The sequence below is a fragment of the Chrysemys picta genome, chromosome 11 (assembly GCF_011386835.1).
Source record: "Chrysemys picta bellii isolate R12L10 chromosome 11, ASM1138683v2, whole genome shotgun sequence".
Lineage (NCBI taxonomy): Eukaryota > Metazoa > Chordata > Testudines > Emydidae > Chrysemys > Chrysemys picta.
In genome coordinates this window covers 60,385,588-60,399,317 of record NC_088801.1, presented here as the reverse complement: position 1 = coordinate 60,399,317, position 13,730 = coordinate 60,385,588, and positions in this window count along the sequence as shown.

The following is a 13,730-nucleotide window of genomic DNA, read 5'->3' as shown; positions in this document are numbered from 1 at the left end:
TGGTGGAAGTGTGGTGTCTTTGAGCTTTTTGAAGCTTGCGGTAGGAAGTACTCAATGCTACTCATGAAAGAGAAACAAAGCTTGCTTAGCAAAGCTGACTCTTTGGGAAAGGAGTAATAGGTGGCAACATGTTAATCAACAGCAGCTCCAGTGCCCGGATACTGTTGCCCACTTATCACAAACTGGAATTAGAAGAAGCAAGTGTCAGTGGGCGGGATGGCCCTTAAGCAAGCCCAGATTAACCAATGTGCATTTGCACAGGGCCCCCATCTCAGGGGGCCCTGGACCACTGGTAGAAAACCAAAACCAAAACTGAGGGTACATCCACACTGGGGGAAAATACGCAGCAGTGAGTCTCCAAGCTTTCTCTCACTACAGTGCGTGCCCTCTCTTGTATGTATGGCATCTGCAGCACCTAGAGGGTTCAGGGGGCCTGGGGCAAAGCAATTTCGGGGGCCCCTTCCATAAAAAAAAGTTGCAAATCTATAGAATACTATATTCTCGTGGGGGCCCCTGTGGGGCCTGGGGCAAATTGTTGCACTTGCCCCCCTCCACGGGCAGCCCTGATCTGCAGAGCAACAGTCTATCGATGCAGTTGTACGTCCATAAGCCATTTCCAGGCCTCCTCTGTGACAGAGGCTGTCATCCAACTCACCTTTGAATCCATATTTGGGGCACTATGTTACATTGTGTTCCATGGTTTGGATGTTCTCACAGCAGTCACACAAGGTGGGATCTTTTTGATTCTCCTCCCCCCCCCCCCCCCCCCCCACACACACTTTTGTATCAACTAGCTGCGTCTTCTGTGGTTTGTTCAGAGGCAGTTATGAAGGAAACCACGACTAATGCCATCAAACCAGCAACTGAATGTTGATCGCTCTTTTGACTGGGAGGTCAACAATCTCCCCTCTTGGCCAGGTTTCAGAGCCCAGGCTCCAGCCAGAGTGGGAATGTCTACACTGCTGTTTTTAGCCCTGTAGCACAAGCCTGAGTCTGTTGACCTGGGCTCTGGGACTTGCTGCCCATGGTGTTTTGTTTTGGCAGAGTGGTGCTGCAAGCCAATGTGCTAGGTTACAATGCCACTTACCCAGACTTGGCCTGGATGTGGAGTGCAGAGCCAGAGGTGCGCTAGTGAGTGGCCAGGAAGGTCCCAGGGTGGTGGGTGATGAGGGGTTATGGGTGAGTTGTTGGTGGGCTATGGGGTTTGTGGGGAGTGATGGGGGACTGGGGGGAGGAGTTGGAGGTGAGTAGGGGATATGGGGGGGAGTTGTGAGGGGCATGGGCATGTTGTAGGGTGGTGGGGGCCAGGATTTGGGAGTAAGTGGGGGGGGGTGTATGTCGGAGCTACTGGGATGTGTGTTGGCAGGGGCGCTGGAACAATTTGTACAATGGGGGATGCTGAGAGCCATTGAACCAAACTGAAAACCCCGTCTATGATGGAAACCACTTCAAGCCAGGAGGTGCAGCAGCACCCCTAGTTCCAGCACCAGTGTGTGGGCACTGTCAGGATAATTGGGGGGCTCATGAAGGGTTGTGGGAGTATAAGTGGGATGGTAGGAGCATTCTGAGGTCTGTGTGTGGGAAGGGGTCTGTATGGGGCAGGGGTGCTTTGGGGGCTCCACTTCCCCTAACTTCCATAGTCTCTAGGCCTGCATCTAGGGGAGATAGTTTAGCCCCCACCGGTGACTGATCAGGTGCCCCTCAACTGGTGAGAGAAAAGACCAACAAGCAGCTCAATGAAAGGGAGGTGCCTGTTCGGACACTGTGGTGGGTCAGGGAACAGACCTGGAAGGGGGCTTGCTACCCTCGCTGGGTGAAAGAGCTGGCGGGGGATAAGAGCTGTGCGGGCAGCAGCAGAACCCCTCTGAGACAGAGGTCTTAGGAGTGGCCAGAGGGCAGAACCTGTTTACTTGATTGATGTTGAGCTGTGTTTGACTAATAAACACATCCCTGGGAAAAGGGACTGAAATATTGACATTGATGGGAGCATCACTGACACACTGGTGAGATGGTCTACCAGCTTGCATGATTGGGGAAACTGAGGCAGGGTCCTGGGGAGACCTTGTTACCCAGGGACTACCCCTCTATCTCGTGGTCTTCAATATCCACTTCTCTGCCCACAAGGGCAGTAGCTGATTTTCCACACTGAGCTGGGTATTGCAACATAACTCTGGATTACACACTTGTAAAATCCAGTCTCAGTGCACTGAACGGCCTTGCTCTCCATTGCATTCAGTCCAAAAGAAGTTTAACCCCCCAGAGAGAACAAACCTAAGTTATTTACAAAGGGAAAATGGTTGGTTTAAATAAATACATGGAGGAGTATTATATTCTGGAGCAATTCGGGGTGGCCAAGTGATTGAAGATCCCAATATCAACTGTTATGCTCAAGGATTTGACCTAGTAGGCATTGACCTGCTTTGGGGGCCACGCAGAGCCATAGCACCTCACGGGGGAGCATTTGGTTGCCTTGCCACTTGGGAAGGTGTGATGTACACCGCCATCCATAGACAGCGAGCTCAGGGGGGCAGGATCATGGCTCTAGTTTATCCCCACCTCTCTACCCCTTCGGAGATAGCTTGTGCCTCAACAGACCCCAATGCCACACTTAAGAGAATACAAGGACAGCCATTGTGCCTAGCCCCAGTGCAAAGGGGAGACACTCGCCCCCCTCCCACTTCCTTTCTTCTCTCCTATGTGGGCCATGCACAGTCTGGCCCTTAACTCTAATCTGAGAGACGTGGGTGCACAATACTGGCTGTTGCAAAATCTGCTGCTGCATGTGTGCAAGGATGCAGTGATTGGGGGGGCGGGGTTTCAAAATACACAGCATGCCGAAGTATTTCAGATTAGAATTGCTGGTTTGTGTGTCTAGAAATGCAGAGAACTGATGCAGGATTTACCGAGTGAAATATCTTCAATATTTCAAAGGTGGTTTTTTTTTAATGATTGTTTGCTCTGTGCTGCAGTTAAATGCTTCTCCTTGATCATCAGAGCTGATTTCTCTTTATTAAACCTTGATCTGCAGCCACATAAGATCTTATTACTCAGCGGCGGAGCTAACTAGCATAGAAATGTTCATTAGCTGAAGTTCCACTTCCCCACCCCCTTTTTCATATCTCCAGTGTGCTGATCTGCTCAATTCATTTTGCTGCAGGAGATGGCTGAGCCTCTCTTCCCCTCTAGTGAACTGAGCTCATAATCCTAAAGCATAAATACAAATCTCAAAATTTCATCTCCCAGGGAAATCTGAATTGAGAGAGAGATTTGGTATATTACTTGAAAAATGATGGCCTGGATAGCTCAGGGGACTGAGACGGGTACATAGAACCTTTCATCTCTATTGTCATCAGTTCCACTCTAACCCACCTCTGTGGTTTAGTCCCAATTCCCCAATGACCTCTACATGGGCAGCCCCTGGGAACTCTTGTGGATACAACTGAATTTTTTAAATAACCTGCCTAGATAGCCTATGGCTTTGCCACTTTTATTATTGTGGCAACTGCTCCATAGCAAGATACACAGACACATGCATGCTGAAATCTCTGTATATAAATCTGATTGCAAATAATAGTGTGATGATAGTTTTGGTTTAGATCCCAGTCGTGATTCCTTTGTTTGTTTCAATCTAGTTCCAGTCTGCTCTCCCCTACTCTTAAATACACATTGTAAGACCTTGATGGACAGGAAACCTGAGGGAAATTTAAGATGACTCAAACTTGAAGTTAATGAAAAGCATGTGCTAAGGAAATGTGGCCCCTAGCATTTGATCATGATGCTTCATCCCTGTTATAGATTAGCTGTAACATTTAGATCCTGAATCTCCGCCTTAAAAGGATGGGATTGTTCAGATTTCGGTCATAGGCTAGCCCATTATGAAGAAAAACTTGCAAAATTCAGATCCGGGTTTGGGTTTCAAGCCCTTTTGAAATTTGCAGGTGTTTAAATTGTGGGTGGGGTGGGGGGAAGCTCTTAGTATCTTTTATAAAATGCATCCTTTTGTATACATCTATTGTTAAACTTTTTACCAAACCAGCTATACAGTTACCGTGGCCAGTCTTCAAATCTTTCCAGTGTTTGCTTCATAGAACTGTAAGCAAGGACTGAATGAGCTCTCCCCTGACAGCCCGTGATGAGCTGGGGAGGGGAAAGGCTTCAGGACCAGACTGCATTTACATGAACACACTTACTCTGCCTAGGTATCCAGCAGACAGAGCTGTGTTGCCAAAGTGATCAATTTTGGCTGACGTTGGGTCACAAATCACTTGAGTATTGAATGCAGGGGTAATGAAATGTTATCCTTATTGTCTGAGTGAAGGGCAGCAGAACTGTACTTGCCTGACCTGATTGAGGGGGTCACCCTCAAGTGACCTGAACTTGCTAAGCAGGAGGTTCGGATGCCAGAACCCAGGGGGAGAGTGAGTTTTCCTGCCTGGTGGTGTGGGCTCTGCCTAAGCATCATAAATATCACTTGAGCTCCCCGTCTCCCATGTTTAAAGATAGAGCTGATTAGGCTCCACTGAGAGTCTCTTGTTTGAAGTGACCACTAGAGCTGAAATCACTGATAATCAGGTTTAAGTGCTTAGACCTGTTGTGGGGCAGCATTTCTGCATGGAAGAGACTGCCCTGCTTGCACTAGCAATGAGGTTCCCCCACTGAGAGCTGAAGAGTGGAACCTCAAGAGAGCGACTCACAGAGGTCACAGTAGAGAGGCAGGTGGCAGCAGAAGGTCACACTGTAGGGCCATCGGCGACGGAACAGATGGCGGTGCGGTGGAGCGCAGATTGGCACAATGGACGACAGCAGCAGAATGAATAACCGCGCAGCAGCAGGCGGCGACATGGAGTGAACAGCGGCAAATGAGAGCCGGTGGCAGTGGCAGCGAAGGCACTGCTTGATGTTTCTTCTTCCCTCCCATGTCAGGTGAGAAGTGAACTCATGTGAATGCACCTCTGAACTCTGGGTCTAGGTTCACCGGGGGAAGGAGACCAAAGCCCTGAGGTAAGTGGGGAAATGGGATCCTGGGAGGAAGCACAAGCAGGAGAGCGCAAGAGGGGAGGACTCCTGTCTCATGCTGAGAAAGAGGGACGATCATTGAGTTATCTTAAGTGCCTATACACAAATGCAAGAAGCCTGGGAAACAAGCAGGGAGAACTGGAAGTCCTGGCACAGTCAGGGAACTATGATGTGATTGGAATAACAGAGACTTGGTGGGATAACTCACATGACTGGAGTACTGTCATGGATGGATATAAACTGTTCAGGAAGGACAGGCAGGGCAGAAAAGGTGGGGGAGTTGCGTTGTATGTAAGAGAGGAGTATGACTGCTCAGAGCTCCGGTATGATACTGCAGAAAAACCTGAGAGTCTCTGGATAAAGTTGAGAAGTGGGAGCAACAAGGGTGATGTCGTGGTTGGAGTCTGCTATAGACCACCAGACCAGACGGATGAGGTGGACGAGGCTTTCTTCTGGCAACTAGCAGAAGTTGCTAGATCGCAGGCCCTGGTTCTCATGGGAGACTTTAATCACCCTGATATCTGCTGGGAGAGCAATACAGCGGTGCACAGGCAATCCAGGAAATTTTTGGAAAGCGTAGGGGACAATTTCCTGGTGCAAGTGCTGGAGGAACCAACTAGGGGCAAAGCTTTTCTTGACCTGCTGCTCACAAACAGGGAAGAACTAGTAGGGGAAGCAAAAGTGGATGGGAACCTGGGAGGCAGTGACCATGAGATGGTCGAGTTCAGGATCCTGACACAAGGAAGAAAGGAGAGCAGCAGAATATGGACCCTGGACTTCAGAAAAGCAGACTTTGACTCCCTCAGGGAACAGATGGGCAGGATCCCCTGGGAGAATAACATGAAGGGCAAAGGGGTCCAGGAGAGCTGGCTGTATTTTAAAGAATCCTTATTGAGGTTGCAGGAACAAACCATCCCGATGTGTAGAAAGAATAGTAAATATGGCAGGCGACCAGCTTGGCTAAACAGTGAAATCCTTGCTGATCTTAAACGCAAAAAAGAGGCTTATAAGAAGTGGAAGATTGGACAAATGACCAGGGAGGAGTATAAAAATATTGCTCAGGCGTGCAGGAGTGAAATCAGGAAGGCCAAATCACACTTGGAGTTGCAGTTAGCAAGAGATGTTAAGAGTAACAAGAAGGGTTTCTTCAGGTATGTTAGCAACAAGAAGAAAATCAAGGAAAGTGTGGGCCCCTTACTGAATGAGGGAGGCAACCTAGTGACCGAGGATATGGAAAAAGCTAATGTACTCAATGATTTTTTTGCCTCTGTCTTCACGCACAAGGTCAGCTCCCAGATTGCTGCACTGGGCAGTACAGCATGGGGAGAAGGTGACCAGCCCTCTGTGGAGAAAGAAGTGGTTCGGGACTATTTAGAAAAACTGGACGTGCACAAGTCCATGGGCCGGATGCGCTGCATCCGAGGGTGCTAAAGGAGTTGGCGGGTGAGATTGCAGAGCCATTAGCCATTATTTTTGAAAACTCATGGCGATCGGGGGAGGTCCCAGATGACTGGAAAAAGGCTAATGTAGTGCCCATCTTTAAAAAAGGGAAGAAGGAGGATCCGGGGAACTACAGGCCAGTCAGCCTCACCTCAGTCCCTGGAAAAATTATGGAGCAGGTCCTCAAGGAATCAATTATGAAACATTTAGAGGAAAGGAAAGTGATCAGGAACAGTCAGCATGGATTCACGAAGGGGAAGTCGTGCCTGACTAACCTAATTGCCTTCTATGATGAGATAACTGGCTCTGTGGATGAGGGGAAAGCAGTGGATGTGTTATTTCTTGACTTTAGCAAAGCTTTTGATACTGTCTCCCACAGTATTCTTGCCACCAAGTTAAAGAAGTATGGGCTGGATGAATGGACTGTAAGGTGGATAGAAAGCTGGCTAGATCGTCGGGCTCAACGGGTAGTGATCAATGGCTCCATGTCTAGTTGGCAGCCGGTTTCAAGTGGAGTGCCCCAAGGGTCGGTCCTGGGGCCGGTTTTGTTTAATATCTTTATTAATGATCTGGAGGATGGTGTGGACTGCACTCTCAGCAAGTTTGCAGATGACACTAAACTAGGAGGCGTGGTAGATACACTAGAGGGTAGGGATCGGATACAGAGGGACCTAGACAAATTAGAGGATTGGGCAGAAAAAAACCTGATGAGGTTCAACAAGGACAAGTGCAGAGTCCTGCACTTAGGACGGAAGAATCCCATGCACTGCTACAGACTAGGGACCGAATGGCTAGGTAGCAGTTCTGCTGAAAAGGACCTAGGGGTCACAGTGGACGAGAAGCTGGATATGAATCAACAGTGTGCTCTTGTTGCCAAGAAGGCTAACGGCATTTTGGGCTGTATAAGTAGGGGCATTGCCAGCAGATCGAGGAACGTGATCGTTCCCCTTTATTCGACATTGGTGAGGCCTCATCTGGAATACTGTGTCCAGTTTTGGGCCCCACACTACAAGAAGGATGTGGAAAAATTGGAAAGAGTCCAGCGGAGGGCAACAAAAATGATTAGGGGTCTGGAGCACATGACTTATGAGGAGAGGCTGAGAGAACTGGGATTGTTTAGTCTCCAGAAGAGAAGAATGAGGGGGGATTTGATAGCAGCCTTCAACTACCTGAAGGGGGGTTCCAAAGAGGATGGAGCTCGGCTGTTCTCAGTGGTGGCAGATGACAGAACAAGGAGCAATGGTCTCAAGTTGCGGTGGGGGAGGTCCAGGTTGGATATCAGGAAAAACTATTTCACTAGGAGGGTGGTGAAACACTGGAATGCGTTACCTAGGGAGGTGGTGGAGTCTCCTTCCTTGGAGGTTTTTAAGGCCCGGCTTGACAAAGCCCTGGCTGGGATGATTTAGCTGGGAATTGGTCCTGCTTTGAGCAGGGGGTTGGACTAGATGACCTCTGGAGGTCCCTTCCAACTCTGATATTCTATGATTCTATGATTCTATGATTCCACCAACCAAGGACAGCAGCTGTGAGTGGGATATGACAGGGAGAGGGGAGTGGCACGTTTGTTTGTTTGTTCTGGACTTTCACACCATAAGGTAAAACATGAAGGCAAAGGACCCTGCCCGATGTTCTCTGGAGTGGGAGTTTTGCTTATGGTCAGATGTATTCGAATCATGGTTGTGGTGTTTTCCCAAACTAATGCCAGGTTCCTTTCCTCTTTTTATTAAAAATGTTCTCTGCTATCCACAGACTCAGGGCTTGCGAGTGGGGAAGTATTGCCTCTTAGAGGCACCAAGAGGGGGTGGGTAATTTTCCCAGATTACTGTGTAACCCACACCCCTTCTGGGTGTGGTGTTCTGTTCCATCTAGTGGTGACGAGAGAGAGAGCAAGAGAGTTACAAGAGTCTGCTCTACAGCCTTAGCTAACAGCCAGTTGGCTTTTAGCTCATGCGGTACAGGCTCATCCAGTAAACTCCCAAGGTCGCAGGTTCAATCTCACCCGATGACCGGCATCTGTCAGCGTTACAACTGCATGGGGGCTAGAGCTGGTTCTGTGTTTTACTGTTAAGAGGGATCCCTCTACCCCGGATATTGACCCCAGCCCTTGTTGCTGCTGGCAGAAGGGTTACATAACACCACCTCTTTAGTAAGATTGAGTTCAGCCTAGTTTGCTTGCCAGTGCTAAATTTCCATTTCAAGTGTTTACTTACAACTAGGACACCGCATATTATCTAGGCCAGGGGTAGGCAACCTATGGCACGGGTGCCGAAGGCGGCACGCGAGCTGATTTTCAGTGGCACTCACACTGCCCGGGTCCTGGCCACCGGTCCGGGGGGTTCTGCATTTTAATTTAATTTTAAATGAAGCTTCTTAAACATTTTAAAAACCTTATTTACTTTCCATACAACAATAGTTTAGTTATCTATTATAGACTTATAGAAAGAGACCTTCTAAAAACTTTAAAATGTATTACTGGGACGCAAAACCTTAAATTAGAGTGAATAGATGAAGACTCAGCACACCACTTCTGAAAGGTTGCCGACCCCTGCTCTAGGCAATACTTAGCTAAAGGTATCTAGGGGAAGATGTAAAGGGCAACCCCTGTATCAACGTAGAGTTTAAATAATGGGGGTGGGGTTCTCAGTAAAAAGCAGGAATAAAAGCTTCTTTCTGACACTGGATCTTTAGTTCTTCTTTCATCATATACCATAAATGGAGTTGGGTTTTTAGCAGTGCTATTGTCCACTGAGGCAACTGCTGGAGAAGATTTCAACAAAATACTTTCCCAAACATATTTACAATTTAACAACTGAAGTCAAGAAGTATGGAACACAAGCCATTGTGGCTGTCAAGATGCTCAGATGTTTGTGTACATTATGCTGTATTTCTAATGAAATAGTGATGATCTATTGCTGGCTACACATGGAAAATTTCATGGCTGAGCCATTACAAACATTGAATCTATCTCCCCTTGTAAGTATTCTCACACTTCTTATCAAACTGTCTGTACTGAGCTATCTTGATTATCACTTCAAAAGTTTTTTTCTTCTTACTTAATTGGCCTCTCAGAGTTGGTAAGACAACTCCCACCTGTTCATGCTCTCTGTATGTGTGTATATATATCTCCTCAATATTTATTCCACTCTATATGCATCCGAAGAAGTGGACTGTAGCCCACGAAAGCTTATGCTCTAATAAATTTGTTAGTCTCTAAGGTGCCACAAGTACTCCTGTTCTTTTTGAGGATACAGACTAACACGGCTGCTACCCTGAAACCAGAAAATTTCAGCTTGATCCTGCTGGAATTTCAAACTAGGCTCTCAAATACGGTCCTTCTGGATGCTACTTAGGCATTACATATACAGCGCTCTGATCTGGAAGAGAATTCCAGAGTAGAGCCGGTTGAAATTTTTCATTCAAAACATTTTTTCAGCATCTTTTCCAAAACTAAACACTTTCACAGAAAGGCTTCCACTTTTTCCAAATTTTTGTTTTTCATAAAAACAAAATGTTAGCCTCCCACTTCCTTTTTTTTCTTTTTTTCTTTTTCTTTGGTTCCTTCTTGTCACTGAGTACAATCGAATGAGTTTTGTCTAGGGGATTATTTTCTCTCCATTTTTTCATTTTTCCTCTTGCCACTCTAATTTTTCAAAGCTTCCTCAGCTGTGGAAAAGTTAGTGGCAGAAGGAAAATTGGCCCGGTTTCATTGTATTGCACACACAGGAAAAAAGGGGGAAGTGTGTGTGTCTGTGGGAGGGAAACCAAAAATTCAAAACATTTCCAAAAATACTTTGAATTTTTTCATGTAATAACAAAAATTGTTCCTTTTCAAACTCAGTAAAATGGAAACCACTTCAAAATTCCGAAACACGTTTGTAATCTCTCAACATATTTTGACCATCTCTACTCCTTAGTCCATGTGTTTTTTGACTGAGACCCTCTGTGGGGATTGTCATGATTACCAGGCAAGATTCACCATTGGGATTCTCAGCAACTGCACCCCAACATGTCTGATCTCAGTCTTTCAGCTCTCATGTGTGTGTGGGGGGGGGGGGGGGGCGGAGAGAATTCTGCAATTCAATCCCTCGTAGACTAGCACCTGAGTATAGCCCTCTGGGGACCAACCATGACTACTTCAGCAGATAGATCACCGCTCTTGACTCCTCTCCAGGGGCTGTGATAGTAGTTAATACAGTAACCACACAGCTTTCTCAAACAGTACTGTTTAATATTAACTGCAGGAATACAGCATTCAGAGACGTGGGTTAACATTTAAAAAAGAGGCCTAATCATATGGCTCTTACATAGGCCAGGTCTACACTACAGACCTATGTCGGTATAACGACATCACTCAGGGGTGTGAAAAACCCACACCCCTGAGTGACCTAGTTACGCCAACCTAACCCCTGTGTAGACAGTGAGCTCGCCCATCAACCTAGCTACCACCTTTTGGGAAGGTGGATTAACGAGGCATTGGAGCATCTTCATTAAGCGCTACTGCTGCACCTGCACTGTAGATGAAGACAAGCCCTTCACCTTTTAGCTGCTCCTGACCTAGATACCTAGGCTGTGTCTATACTAGAGAGCTTCCAGCAGCACAGCTGTACTGATGCAGCGACGCTGCTACAAGATCTCTCATGTAGCTGCTCTATGCTGCAGAGAGCGCTCTCCCATCGACATAACTAAACCATCCCGAGCGAGCAGCGGTAGCTGTGCCAGTGGGAGGGTGTCTCCCGCCAGCGGAGCACTGTGCACATGATCACTTATGCTGTCATAACGATGTCGCTCAGGGGATGTATTTTTCACACCCCTGAGCAACTTCAGTTTGGCTGACATAAGGGGGTAGTGTAGACGTGGCCCTAGGCATTGCTTACGAAGACATGGCCTGCGGCTCTTACTTTCCCCCAGTTTGTGTGTCAGCCTCCCAGTATGCTGACCTGAGCACTTGCCCTTCCCCTTTCTGCCAAGGGCACCTTTTAACCAGTCATAGTCTTTTGATCTTTAGTGTCTCAGACAAAAAAACAAGTCCTGTCAGTGTTCCCAGGAAGTAACACCTGCCAGTGATAGCCCCAATGTTCTCTTAGCTGCTTTGAAAGCGTGTACCTGTGACTGTTTTATCTCATCATTCTAACTTCCTTCCCTAGGCCAGCCACCAGCTGTGGTTTGAATTAAGTTTCCGAGTTCAAGTAGGCAGCAATACAAAATTGAACAGGGACACGGAGTCGCATGTAATATTTATAACAATAAAGCCATAGGAGGTCTGTGAACGCCCCCTTTGGGGAGGCTAGGCCCCTGCCCCCCGCTTCTGCTCAAGGCTGTTCCCCCAGCCTACCCGCCTGCCCCCTGTGGCCAGAGGAGCCCTGGCTGGGCCACCCCGGGCTGCTGGCTAGACTGAGCTCCAGGTTGTCAGCCGGCGCTGAGCCCCGCTGGCTTCCGGGGCAAGGGGAGTGAAGAGGGAGGGAGGGAGGGGGATGGAGGTGAGGGAGGGATGTGGGGGGATCTCACCAGGGGGATGGAGGTGGGGGGGATGCAGCGAGCGAGGGGACCTCTGGAGAGGGGCATGTTACACTGCACCCCATCTTCTTCGTAGTGATATTATTATGTTTTGATGTATTTTATGCAAGATAAGTCATGTGAGGTGTCATTGGAAAAATTATGATTTGCTAAATATGATTATCCTATTTGTATCCATGTATCATTTTTGTATCTGAAGTTATAAATACTGACTGTGTCTGTACTTCAAATGTAGGTATACCTGGGTAATGCCCACTAGACAAGATGCTTCTAGTTTAGACAGCTGGTTGTGAAGAGCCTATTCAGGGTAATGGGCCCTTAGGAAAAGCAAAAGGCCTTGGGAGAAGCTTATCCCCCACCTAGTGAGCCTTCCTGAGAAGGCTACAGACAGCCCTTTAGTAATGGCTGCTATGACTCTACAAGGACATGTGACCAGGCCACATGATGCTGGACTCCATCTTGGGATGTCAGTATTTTTCCACAAAGTGGTTTGGGAACCAAGCTTTGAAACAAAGAGTTCCCGCCATATGCTAAAGCTGTATAAGGCGGGGAGTGATATCAGATTTCTTCACTCCCCACACAAGAGGACTGGAAACACCCGAGGACCAAAGACTGAACTAGGGGAAGTGCTGGACCCAGGCTAAAGGGATTTCTAGCCTGTGTATGAAACACCCGGGGATTTCAAGATGCAAAGCAAGTGTATCTTGTGCCTTAAGTATCTGTAAATCTGCCTGTTCCATCAGTTAGACTGAGTATGAATAGCAGATTCTCACCCTATCTAGTATATTAAGCTTAGGTTGCGTTTTTGTTTATCTGCTAGGTAATCTGCTTAGATCTGCTTGCTATCCTTTATAATCACTTCATCTATTTTTTTGTAGTTACATTTATTTTATGTTTTAATCGAGACCAGTGAGCTTTGACTGGAGTGCTTGGAAAAATCTCTGCTTGGTTACCACAAGCGTGTATTGTTCTCTTCACATTGAGTGAGAGATGGACCGGGTGTTTAAACCCATATACTGGCCAGATTTGACCAGGGCAAGACGGTACTGCTCTGGGGTCCAAGGCTGGGAAGCTGATGGTTAGAGAGCCTGCATGTAACTGCAGCTGGGTGTGTCCCTACCTGTATGCTGGTGAAAGTGAAGGCTGGAGGGCTTTGCAGCTTGTCACGGCACTACAGTGTGAGAGGGAGCCCAGGCTGATGGGACAGGGGTTCAGTAGTACTCCAGTTCCAGATGACACCCTGGGTGGAACCCATCACAGGGGGGTGGAGTGGAGGAGAGAACCAAGGAGGGACTCAACAGGCAGTGGTGGCTGGTGGTGGGGGGTCTCCTCAGGGAAGGGATGGAGCAGGGAGGGCAAGAGGCAGGGCTCAGGCAAGGACCCACGGCCCAGGCTTCCTGCAGCGGATCAGCAGCAGTTGCACTAGGCCCTGGCCTTGTGACGTTGCACTCCACAGTGTTTATGGAAATATGCTTATGAGTGTAAATATGATGTAACTGGAATATGCTTCATGCAAAAAGTGTCTGGTAAGGTATCATTACGAAGCTCATGATCTACTGAGTGTGTTTGTGTTTGCATGTATTATTTCTATGTCTGGAGTTAGGAGAATAAGATATAAACTTGTATTACTAATGTAAACTTGTAATGTTAAGTGGAAGCCATTAATGGTGCTTCAGAATCAATGACCCATAAATGGCTCTGTTTACTTGCAAACCTTCCTGGGTAGGTGCGGGCCAGCCCTGGAAGAATGGAGGGTGGGG